Raw genomic sequence first — 11,537 nt, forward strand, 5'->3', positions numbered from 1 at the left:
CTCTCTCTCATCATAGCCCAGTATCAATCCCGGACTCATTCCACTGTCACTCTCTCTCTCTCATCAAAGCCCTGTATCAATCCCAGACTCATTCCAGCTTCTCTCTCTCTCTCATCATAGCCCTGTATCAATCCCAAACTCATTACACTGTGTCTCTCTCATCAGAGCCCCGTATCAATCCCAGACTCATTCATCTGTCTCTCTCTCTCTCTCATCATAGCCCTATGCCAATCCCAGACTCATTCCACTGTCTCTCTCTCTCATCATAGCCCTGTATCAATCCCAAACTCATTCCACTGTGTCTCTCTCTCATCATAGACCTGTATCAATCGCAGACTCATTCCACTGTCACTCTCTCTCTCACCATAGCCCTGTATCAATCCCAGACTCATTCCAGTGTCTCTCTCTCTCTCTCATCATAGCCCTGTATCAATCCCAGACTCATTGCACTGTGTCTTTCTCTCTCTCATCATAGCCCTGTATCCATCCCAAACTCATTCCACTGTGTCTCTCTCTCATCATAGCCCTGTATCAATCCCAGACTCATTCCACTGTCTCTCTCTCTCTCTCATCATAGCCCTGTATCAATTCCAGACCCATTGCACTGTTTCTCTCTCTCATCCTAGCCCTGTATCAATCCCAGACTCATTGCACTGTCACTCTCTATCTCATCATAGACTTCTATGAATCCCGGACTCATTCCACTGTCACTGTCTGTCTCACCATAGCCCTGTATCAATCCCAGACTCATTCCACTGTCTCCCTCTCTCTCTCATCATAGCCCTGTATCAATTCCAGACTCATTGCACTGTTTCTCTCTCTCATCCTAGCCCTGTATCAATCCCTGACTCATCCAACTGTCTCTCTCTCTCTCTCTCTCTCGCATCATATCCCAGTATTAATCCTAGACTCATTCCACTGTCTCTCTCTTTTTCTCACCATAGCCCTGTATCAATCCCAGATTCATTCAACTGTGTCTCTCTCTCATCATAGAACTGTATCAATCCCAGACTCATTCCGCTCTCTCTCTCTCTCTCTCATCATAGCCCTGTATCAATCGAAGACTCATTGCACTGTGTCTCTCTCTCTCTCATCATCGCCCTGTATCCATCCCAAACTCATTCCACTGTATCTGTCTCTCATCATAGCCCTGTATCAATCCCAGACTCATTCCACTGTGTCTCTCTCTCATCATTGACCTGTATCAATCCCAGACTCATTCCACTGTCTGTCTCTCTCACATCATAGCCCTGTGTCAATCCAAGACAGATTACACTATGCCTCTCTCATCATAGCCCTGTATCAATCCCAGACTCATTCCACTCTCACTCTATCTAATCATAGACCTGTTTCAATCCCAGACTCATTTCACGGTCACTGTCTCTCTCTCCATAGCCCTGTATCAATTCCAGACTCATTGCACAGTTTCTCTCTCTCATCATACCCCTGTATCAATCCCAGACTCATTCCACTGTGTGTCTCTCTCTCATCATAGCCCTGTATCAATCCCAGACTCATTCCACTGTGTGTCTCTCTCTCAACATAGACCTGTATGAATCCCAGACTCATTCCACTCTCTCTCTCTTTCTCTCTCTCTCTGATCATAGCCCTGTATCAATCCCAGACTCATTGCACTGTGTCTCTCTCTCTCTCATCATTGCCCTGTATCCATCCCAAACTCATTCCACTTTGTCTCTCTCTCTCATCATAGCCCTGTATCAATCCCAGAGTCATTCCACTGTGTCTCTCTCTCATCATAGCACTGTGTCAATCCCAGACTCATTTCACTGTCTCTCTCTCATCATAGCCCTGTATCAATCCCAAACTCATTCCGCTGTCTCTCTCTCATCATAGACCTGTATCAATCGCAGACTCATTCCACTGTCACTCTCTCTCTCTCTCTCATCATAGCCATGTAATAATCCCAGACTCATTCCACTGTCGCTCTCTATCTCATCACTGACTTCTATCAATCCCGGACTAATTCCACTGTCACTGTCTCTCTCACCGTAGCCCTGTATCGATCCCAGACTCATTCCACTGTCTCTCTCTCTCTCTCATCATAGCCCTGTATCAATTCCAGACTCATTGCACTGTTTCTCTCTCTCATCCTAGCCCTGTTTCAATACCAGACTCATTCCACTCTCACTCTCTATCTCAGCATAGACTTCTATCAATCCCGGACTCATTCCACTGTCACTGTCTCTCTCACCATAGACCTGTATCAATCCCAGACTCATTCCACTGTCTCTCACTCTCATCATAGCCCTGTATCAATTCCAGACTCATTGCACTGTTTCTCTCTCTCATCATAGCCCAGTATCAATCCTAGACTCATTCTCTGTCTCTCTCTTTTTCTCATCATAGCCCTGTATCAATCCCAGACTCATTCCACTCTCTCTCTCTCTCTCTCATCATTGCCCTGTATCAATCCCAGACTCATTGCAGTGTGTCTCTCTCTCTCTCATCATAGCCCTGTATCCATCCCAAACTCATTGCACTGTTTCTCTCTCTCATCCTATCCCTGTATCAAGCCCAGACTCATTGCACTGTTTCTCTCTCTCATCATAGCCCAGTATCAATCCTAGACTCATTCCACTGTCTCTCTCTTTTTCTCATCATAGCCCTGTATCAATCCCCGACTCATTCCACTGTGTCTCTCTCTCATCATAGCCCTGTATCAATCCCAGACTCATTCCACTGTCTCTCTCTCATCATAGCCCTGTATCAATCCCAGACACATTCCACTGTCACTCTATCTCATCATTGTCCTCTTTCAATCCCAGAATCATTCCACTCTCACTCTCTATCTCATCATAGACTTCTATCAATCCCGGACTAATTCCACTGTCACTGTCTCTCTCACCATAGCCCTGTATCAATCCCAGACTCATTCCACAGTCTCTCTCTCTCCCTCATCATGGCCCTGTATCAATTCCAGACTCATTGCACTGTTTCTCTCTCTCATCCTACCCCTGTTTCAATCCCAGACTCATTCCACTGTCACCCTCTATCTCATCATAGACTTCTATCAATCCCGGAATCATTCCACTGTCACTGTCTCTCTCACCATAGCCCTGTATCAATCCTAGACTCATTCCTCTGTCTCTCTCTCATCAGAGCCCTGTATCAATCCCAGACTCATTCCACTGTGTCTCTCTCTCATCATAGACCTGTATCAATCCCAGACTCATTCCACTCTCTCTCTCTCTCTCATCATAGCCCTGTATCAATCCCAGACTCATTGCACTGTGTCTCTCTCTCTCTCATCATAGCCCTGTATCCATCCCAGACTCATTCCACTCTGTCTCTCTCTCATCATAGCCCTGTATCAATCCCAGACTCATTCCACTGTCTCTCTCTCAATTCATAGCCCTGTGTCTAACCCAAACTCATTCCACTGTGTCTCTCTCATCATAGACCTGTATCAATCCCAAACTCCTTCCACTGTCTCTCTCTCATCATAGACCAGTATCAACCCCAAACTCATTCCACTTTCTCTCTCTCTCATCATAACCCTGTATCAATCCCAAACTCATTCCACTCTGTCTCTATCTTATCATAGCCCTGTTTCAATCCCAGACTGATTCCACTGTTACTCTCTCTATCATCATAACCCTGTATCAATCCCGGACTCATTCCACTGTCACTCTGTCTCTCATCAAAGCCCTGTATCAATCCCAGACTCATTCCACCGTCTCTCTCTCTCTCATCATAGCCCGGAATCAATCCCAAACTCATTACACTGTGTCTCTCTCAGCAGAGCCCCGTATCAATCCCAGACTCATTCCTCTGTCTCTCTCTCTCTCTCATCATAGCCCTGTGTCAATCCCAGACTCATTTCACTGTCTGTCTCTCATCATAGCCCTGTATCAATCCCAAACTCATTCCACTGTCCCTCTCTCATCATAGACCTGTATCAATCGCAGACTCATTCCACTGTCACTCTCTCTCTCATTATAGCCATGTAATAATCCCAGACTCATTCCACTGTCGCTCTCTATCTCATCATAGACTTCTATCAATCCCGGCCTAATTCCACTGTCACTGTCTCTCTCACTGTAGCCCTGTATCAATCCCAGACTCATTCGACTGTCTCTCTCTCTCATCATAGCCCAGTATCAATTCCGCACTCATTGCACTGTTTCTCTCTCTCATCCTAGCCCTGTATCAATCTCAGACCCATTCCACTGTCTCTCTCTCTCTCATCATAGCCCTGTATCAATCCTAGACTCATTCCACTGTCAATGTCTCTCTCACCCTAGCCCTGTATCAATCCCAGACTCATTCCACTGTCTCTCTCTCTCTCATCATAGCCCTGAATCAATTCCAGACTCATTGCACTGTTTCTCTCTCTCATCCTAGCCCTGTATCAATCCCAGACTCATTCCATTGTCTCTCTCTCTCTTTCATCATAACCCTGTATCCATCCTAGACTCATTCCACTGTGTCTCTCTTTCTCTCATCATAGCCCTGTATCAATTCCAAATGCATTCCACTTCCTCTCTCATCATAGCCCTGTATCAATTCCTAACTCATTCCACTTCCTCTCTCATCATAGCCCTGTATCAATCCCAGACTCATTCCACTGTCTCTCTCTCTCTCTCATCATTGCCCTGTATTTATCCCAAACTCATTCCACTGTCTCTCTCTGTCATCAAGTACCTGTATCAATCCCAGACTCATTCCACTATCTCTCTCTCTCATCATAGCCCTGTATCAATCCCAAACTAATCCTAACATTCTGCTCATTTCTTACCGTCCCCTATCAAACCCAGAATAATCCCTCTGTCCCCCTCTCACACCATACCCCTAAATCAATCACAGTCTGCGCCCACTGCTTCCTTACACTTCTGTATTAATCCCAAGTTAGTCCCACTACCCAGTGTTTTGATGCCTGATTTTGAGCTGCTAGATCTGTTCTCAATCTATCCCACTGAGCACCATGGTCGTGCCATAATACCCAGTGTGTGCTCCATTTTCATTTCTGGTGACTCGGCCGATGCTTGGAAGTTCACCATCCTTATTCCGATGCTTTTCTGTCACTGTTCAATGTAACTAAGTATGTTATGAGGGCAATTCAGGGGGTAGTCATGAGTCAAGCACATTGCTGTGGGTTTGGAGTGACAGGTTGGCCAGATGGGCTAAGGCCACTAGATTTTCTGCTCGAAAGGGTATTAGTGATCCAGATGGGTTTCCATGAGAATGCAATATTGTCAAATCCTCCACTTCCGATACCAGCCTTTATTGCCTAATATCTTAATTACTTCAATTTCTATTTACAAAGTGTCCAGATGGGATTTGAACTCAAATTCCAGGTCTCTGGAATACTAGCACATGAAAGCAATCTCTATGCTGCAACAGTACAATAATATCTTGTACTGCTAGAATGTTGGCACTGCCCGAGTGCTGTACTGTCACAGCACTGCACTGTTGAAGTGACAGTACTGAGGGAGTGCTGCACTGTCAGAGGGGCAGTGCTGAGGTAGCGCTGCACTATCAGCGGGTCAGGAATGAGGGACTGTTGCACGGCCAGAATGTTTGTACTGAGGGAGTGCTGCAGTGTCAGAGGACCAGCACTGAGGGAGCGATGCATAACTGGTGCCAAAGTGTTAAGCGCTATGTCATGGGGCTGAAATCTCTCGAATAGTTTCCTAGGCCCACGACCTTCAGGTTCAGAGACGAGAGAGTGCGATTCTGGTCCACTTGCAACAGACCGAAATCTCATGGACGGGATCCAAAACTGCTAAATGAAACCTTAAGCAGGGAACATATTTACACAGGGATATTTTTCTAAAATAGTTTTTTGCCCTGGAGCCATCCCTTCCTGTAGAAGCTGACAAACAACATTCAATCTGGTGCAGGGAGATCACTATCAGATTGTCGTCGGAGTAGGTATGAGGGAGTCATTACTTTACGCAACGAGCAGTTGCAAGGGAAGACCTGGGAAACAGAATGGTGGAATGTTTTGCCTTCAATAATTCTTCAATTCCTATTTGTCCGCTCCATTCAGACAGCAGGTTCCAGTTCACAACATCTCGCTGCGGGGAATCACTTCTCCTTATCTGTGGACCTTTTAGCCTTTATCTTCAATCTATGTCCTTTGGTCAGCAATAATCCTGCCAGTGGGATCACCATTAAACTTTTCATGATGTTGAATGCCTCCATTAAATCTCCTCTTAGTCTTCTCTGCTCTCAGGAGGAGATTTAATAGAGACTTCAGTCTCTCCACATTAACTGAAGTCTCTCCTCCCTGATGCCGGTCCAGCCAGTCTAATCTCACACCCTCTCCAAAGCCCTTCAGATCCTTCCTCATGTATTTTATCCCAAAAATATGAAACTATCTTGTAAGGATACTATTCTAAAGGGAGTGCAGGAGCAGAGACTCTTGGGTGGATATGTGCATAAGCCATTGAAGTTGGCAGGACAGGTAGTGAGAGCTGTTTCTAAAGCATGCAGTATTCTCGACTTCATTAATAGGGACGTAGAGTACAAGAGCAGGGAGGTTCTGATGAACTTATATAAGACACTGGTTAGACCTCAGCTGGAGTACTGTGCATAGTTCTGGATGCCACACTATAGGAAGGGTGTGAACGCATTGGAGGGAGTGCAGAAGAGGTTTACCAGAATGGTTCCAGGGATGAGACACTTCAGTAATGAGGAAAGATTGGAGCAGTTGGGACTGAGGAGAATTGATGGAAGATGTAAAATTTAAAATTTCCCACTGAACCCACAAATCCCTCTAGCACGGAAACCACAAATCCCACTGAGATTCGCAAACTGCACTTCACTGAACCCACAAATCCCACTGAAACCCTAAATCCCATTAACACTGAACCCACAAATCCCACTAAACTCAGGCTCCAAACCACACATTCACTGAACCCACAAATCCCACTGAAACTCTAAAACCGCTCTTCACTGAACCCACAAATCGCCCTGAATCCCAAATTCCCGCTGACACTGAACCCACAAATCCCACTAACAACCAGGAACCAAACCAAATTTCACTGATCCCACAAATCCCACTAACACTTAGATCCCAAACTGCACTTTCATTGAACTCACAAATCCCACTTAACCCCGAATTCCCGCTGACACTGAAACCACAAACCCCAATAACACCGAGGAACCAAACCGCATTTCCACTGAACCCACAAATCCCACTGAACCCCTAAATCCCACGAACACTGAACCCAGAGATCCCAACGAACCCCTAAGTCCCACTAACATTGAACACACAAATCCCACTAACACTTAGGCGCCAAACCACACATTCACTGAACCCCAATCCCACTGAACCCCAAACACCTCTAACTCTGAGGCCCCAAAACCACACTTTCACTGAACCCCTAAATCCCACTGACGCCTAGGAAGCAAACCACACTTCACTGAACCCACAAATCCCACTAACACTTAGATCCCAAACCGCACTTTCATTGAACCCACAAATCCCACTTAACCCTGCATTCCCGCTGACACTGAAACTACAAATCCCACTAACACCTAGGAACCAAACCGCATTTCCACTGAACCCACAAATCCCACTGAACTCCCAGATCCACCTAACACTTAGGCCTGAAATCGCGCTATCAATGAACCCACAAATCCCACTAACACTTCGGCCCCAAACCACACATTCACTGAACCCACGAATCCCACTGACACCTAAATCCCAATAACACTGAACTCCAAATCCCACTGAAACCCTCAAACTGCACTTCACTCAAGCAACAAATCCCGCCCAACTAAACCCCAAATTCCACTAACACTGAACCCAAAAGTCCCACTGAATCCCGCAATCCTACTAACACTTAACCCACAAATCCAACTAACACTGAACCCGAAATCCCACTGAGACCCTCAAACTGCACTTCACTGAACCCACAAATCCCACTCAACCCATAATCCCAGTGACAGTAAACACACAAATCCCACTAACACCTGGGAACCAAATGGCACTTCACTGTGCCCACAAATCCTACTGAACCCTCAAATCAAACTAACACTTACGCCTTAAATCGTGATATCACAGAATCCACGAATCCCACTAACACTTAGGCCTCAAACCGCACTTTCACTGAAACCACAAATCCCACTGAACCCCTAAATCCCACTAACACCGAACCCACAAATCCTACTAACACTGAACCCTCAAATCCCACCAACACTTAGACCACAAACCGTAGTTTCATTGAACCCACAAATCCCACTGAACCCCTAACTCCCACAGACACTGATCCCACAAATCCCACTAACATCTAGGAAACAAACCGCGCTTCACTGAACCCACAATTCCCATTGAACCCTCAGATCCAACCAACACTTAGGCTTGAAATCGTGCTATCACAGAACCCATGAATCCCGCTGCCACCTAGGAACCAAACTGCACTTCACTGAACCCGCAATTCCCACTGAACCCGCAATTCCCACTGAACCCACAAATCCCTCTAGCACGGAACGCACAAATCCCACTGAAACTCGAAAACCGCACTTCACTGAACCCACAATTCCCACTGAACTCCTAAGACCACTAACACTGAACCCACAAATCCCACTGAACCCCTCAATCCCACTAACACTGAACCGCTAAATCCCACTAACACTTTGTCCTCAAACCCAGTATCACTGAACCCACAATTCCCACGGAAACAGAAATCCTAAATCCCACTAATGCAGAACCCCTAAATCCCACTATCACCGAACCCTCCAAGTCCCACTAACATCAAACCCCTAAATCCCACTATCACTGAACCCCCAAATGCCACTAACATTGAACCCCAAAATTCCACTTACACAGAATCCCTAAACCCCACTAATGCAGAATCCCTAGATCCCACTATCGCTGAACCCCCAAATCTCACTAACACAGAACCCCTAAATCTCACCATCACTGACCCCCTAAATCACACTAACACTGAACCCCCAAATCCCACTAACACAGAAACCCCTAGATCCCACTATCACTGAACTCCCCGATCTCACTAACACTTAGTCCTCTAACTGCCCTCTCACTAAACCCACAAACCAACTGTCACTGAACCTCAAACCAACTATCACTGAACCCACAAATCTCACTGACACTTAGGCCCCTAACATTTTGGCCTCAAACCCCTAACACTGAACCCCCATATCCCACTAATGTTGAACCCCCAAAACCCACTAACACGGAATCCTCAAATCCCACTAACACGGAACCCGCAAATCCCACTAACGTGGAACCCACAAATCCCACTATCACAGAACCCACAAATCCCACTAACTCTTAGGCCCCAAACTGCACTGTCACAGAATCCACAAATCCCACGAGCACTTAGGCCTCAAACCCCTATCACTGAACCCACAACTCCCACTAGCACTGAACCCCGATATCCAACTAACACGGAACCCCCAAATCCCACTAACACTTAGGCCCCAAAGCACACTTTCACTGAACCCACAAATCCCACTAACACCTCAATCCCACTAACACCTGAACCCACAAATCCCACTGACACTGAACCTCAAATCCAACTAAATCTTAGGCCTCCAGCCCAACTATCACTGAACGCCCAAATTCAAATAAAACATAGGACCCACAACCCCACAATCACTGGACCCCCAAATGCCACTGAGAGGTAGTCCTCAAATTCCACTATCGCCGAACCCTCAGATCCCACTGACACTTAGGCCTCAACCCCCACTACCACTGAACCCCCAAATCGCACTGACACTTGTGCCTGAAACCCCACTTTCACTGAACCCCAACCGACTATCACTGAACCCCCAAATCCCACTACCACTGAATCCACAAATCCCACTATCACTGAACCCCCAAACACATCGTAACCGTGTTTCTGTAATGGTGATTAGATCTAAATCATTTATCTGTATCTGTGCCACTAATTCATCTATCTTATTAGAGATGCTTCATGCATTCAGATAAAAATAAGTTTAATTTATTTTTATTCAACTAGTAGCAAAGTTGGATTTGTAAATAAATGCAAAACATATCTATATAAGTTCTGAGAAATGTTGAATATTGTGCACATTTTTAATGGAGGGAGGGGTGAAATAGCACCCTCTTGTGGCCATTTGTGTATGTACGTATGTATGTATATAAACAAACCAGATTACACAGTTTAGTTGGGTAATTGACTTCCATAAGGCACGCTGTTTCTGTTGCCCTGCAAAGATAACACGCTTATTTGAAGGTGTCAGTGAAAAGCCTCTTCAAGATGGCCCCCTTCATCCATCTCCAGGACAGGCCTCGTCTGCTGCATCCTCCAGTGCTTTCCAGTAGATCAGCAGCTCGTAGGGTGTCACCCTGTGAGAGGTGACGAGTTTACGGAAGCCGCAAACAGAAAACTTCACATTCCAATTGTGGAACTTCTGCTCCGAGTGGATTTCCACTGGTGTGATCTTCAACTCCGCCAAGCACAGCCCGACGTAAACATCCTCCAGTTTAAAGTGGGGGACCGTCCTGGAAATATTCCAGACTCGGTGGGCAACATCGGCCGAAAGCATGTACCCAGTGCCGGAGCAGAATGGTGGGTATGTTTCCTGAGGATATTCCTGTTCGCTGACGTACCATTTACTGGATTTCTCCCTGACAGGTCCAAAATTCCTCATGATGAAGCCGGTGAAGATATCCGTGTGATTCATTCCCAACAAGAGCTTGGTCAGGTGATCGGCGTTGACAAACATGTCGGAATCGGTTTTCAACACGAAGGAGGTGGACAGACAGAATCGGCTCACCCATTCCAGGCCCATCAGCACCTTGGTGGTCAGGTTGTAATAAGTGTCGGTGAAATTTTTCTGGATGATGTCCTTGTGCAGTGAACTTTTTTCAGCAGCTGCTCCTGATGCTCTCGGCTGTACCCGAGCAGGAAGTAGCTCACCACCCTCTTGCCATGGGTTGTCCGCACTCGCCCCCAGGTCTGGCGAATGACCGAGCGAGCTTCCAACTGGTCTTGGGCACTGGTGACCAGAAGGACCAGGAATGGGGGACTGGTGTCACAGCTGCTGTTGGGCAGCATGAGGAAGGAATGGTCATTTAACTTTGCAGAATGCCAATGTTCAACACCGTATTGGCTTAAATATCTGATCAGAGGAAAGATTAACAAGGGGGCAACAACAAACAACCATTTCCTTTTGAGAAATGATTTCAAACAAAAGTTTCTTTGAGAAAATATCTTCATGCTCGAAGCACCTGTAAAATAAAATAAACAAGTTGGGTTTGGTGGAATCCAGAAAATGCAAGAGGAATTATTTTTCAGATTAAGATTATTTGACTCGATTTGGGATACAAATACAAGAGGATGTCATTCAGCTCCTAGAGCCTGTTACACAGGAACAGGGGGAGGTTATTCAGCCCCTAGAACCTATTACACAGGAACAGGGGGAGGTTATTCAGCTCCTAGAGCCTGTTACAGGAACAGGGGGAGGTTATTCAGCCGCTAGAGCCTGTTACACAGGAACAGGAGAAGGTCAATCAGCCCCAAAAGCCTATTACACAGGAACAGGGGGAGGTTATTCAGCCCCTAGAGCCTGTTACA

At 46.1% G+C, this 11,537-nt stretch overlaps 1 pseudogene; it reads right to left on the reverse strand.

The window, feature by feature from the left end:
• Nucleotides 1–10,227: 10,227 nt before the first annotated feature.
• On the reverse strand, nucleotides 10,228–11,180 carry LOC144677077 (beta-1,3-galactosyltransferase 5-like; annotated as a pseudogene).
• Nucleotides 11,181–11,537: the final 357 nt, after the last annotated feature.

The sequence above is a fragment of the Cetorhinus maximus genome, unplaced genomic scaffold (genome assembly GCF_964194155.1).
Source record: "Cetorhinus maximus unplaced genomic scaffold, sCetMax3.hap1.1 HAP1_SCAFFOLD_2216, whole genome shotgun sequence".
NCBI lineage: Eukaryota > Metazoa > Chordata > Chondrichthyes > Lamniformes > Cetorhinidae > Cetorhinus > Cetorhinus maximus.